This window comes from Orycteropus afer, unplaced genomic scaffold, assembly GCF_000298275.1.
Source record: "Orycteropus afer afer isolate SDZICR_OR568_19922 unplaced genomic scaffold, OryAfe1.0 scaffold00107, whole genome shotgun sequence".
NCBI classification, from domain to species: domain Eukaryota; kingdom Metazoa; phylum Chordata; class Mammalia; order Tubulidentata; family Orycteropodidae; genus Orycteropus; species Orycteropus afer.
This window is the reverse complement of record NW_006921694.1, coordinates 335647-337444: the sequence shown is the minus strand read 5'-3', so window position 1 is coordinate 337444 and position 1798 is coordinate 335647.

The window sequence follows — 1798 nt, the reverse complement described above, 5'->3', positions numbered from 1 at the left end:
GGTTGGCATTAGTAGCCAGGCACCATCTAGTTCTTCTGGTCTTGGAGTCAATCATATCCTCAGACTAATTGTTTCCAGATGCCTTTAATTTTCTTTACTCTTCCTCAAAGTAGATTAGTTTTACTCTTAATAGATCATGCACGTTTGCTTTCACACCCGATTACAATCCCCAACCATAAAAATCTCTCTTCCCCTCTCCTCCCTGTGCCTACTCCTTCTGTATGTCCTTCTTATCAATGCAATTCCTGTCTGTCCAGCTTTCCCTCTATGTGAATGCTGCCCCTCTGATGTCTCATCAAGCCATGGTATTTTTAATAGCCTCATAAGCATGTGAAAGCTGGACAATAAATAAGGAAGACCAAAGAAGAAGTGCTGCATTTGAATTGTGGTGTTGGCAAAGAGTACTGAAAATACCATGGACTGGCAGAAGAACAAACAAATCTCTCTTAGAAGAAGAACAGCCAAAATGCTCTTAGAAGCGAGAATGGCCAGACTTCATCTCTCGTACTTTGTTCATGTTGTCAGAAGGGCCAGTCCCTGGAGAAGGATGTAATGCTTGGTAAAGTAGAGGGTCAGCAAAAAAGGGGGAAGATCTTCAACCAGATGAACCGACACAGAGGCTGCAACAATGGGCTCAAGCACAGCAAAGATTGTGAGGATGGTGCAGGATCAGGTGGTGTTTCTTTCTTGTGGGCACGGGGTCGCTATGAGTCAGACCCAACTCAAAGATGTCTCCCAAAAACTATTACTAACACTTAAGTGCAAGACATAGTTTTGGGCTTTATATATATTTAACCATTTTAGTCTTGACAATAACTAAACAGTGGAGACTTTTGTTTTTTTAATTGTGAAAATTTACAGAGCAAATTCACTTTGCATAGAGCACTTCACATACACTTTGTCTCATGACAATGACTACAATTTACCATAATGCAACAGCTCCCCTCCCACTTCCTCCCCTTAGTTACCTCTTCCCTGTGTCCATCCCTCCATGCACTCCTGCCCCCAGAGCTGTCTCCCTGTGCATACACAGCCCTTCTTTCTCCCATGATTAATCTCTCCAAGGAGTATATCTACCACAGGTAAATGTTCATCTCATACACCTGTCTTTTGTTTGGCTGGAAGCCACAGATGTGGGTTCAATTCTGGACCTGAAGGGCAGTTAGGGGCCATAGTCTCAGTGGTTCCACCAGGCTCTATCAGACCAACAAATCTGGTCCCTTTTGTTTTTCTTCCCAAATGATGTTGAGTCTTATTTCACATTGTTCTCCCTCTCTATTCAGGATCTCCTACATAGATCCCCCTCCAAGTGGTTGACAGTGGTAGCCAGGCACCATCTAGTTCTTCTGGTCTCAAAGTTGTAGAGGCTGCAGATCACATGGTGTACCAGTCGCTAGGATTAATTGTTTCCATGAATCTTTGGTTTTCTTCATTCTTCTTTGCTCTGGATAAGGAGAGACTCGTCGTAACATCTAGATGGCTGCTTGCAAGCTTTTAAGATCCGAGTCTCTACTCACCAAAGTAGGAGGTGGAACAATGTTTTGTGTAGTATGTTATGCCAATTGAGCTTGATGTCCCGTGACTATAGTCTCAAGCCCACCAGTTCAACTCCTCGGTCACTCTGGGTAGCTGGCTGTGACGAAGAAGTGACTACAACCTTGTCTGTTGCCAGCTTTACTATATACCTGGGGATTCTTATAGATCATACAAATAATCTATAATGAGCCCTAGGGATACAGGTGAGGAGAGACAACTCAGGGATGCCCAAAGCAGCAGGCGGGAAGAGCAGGAGAAAGGG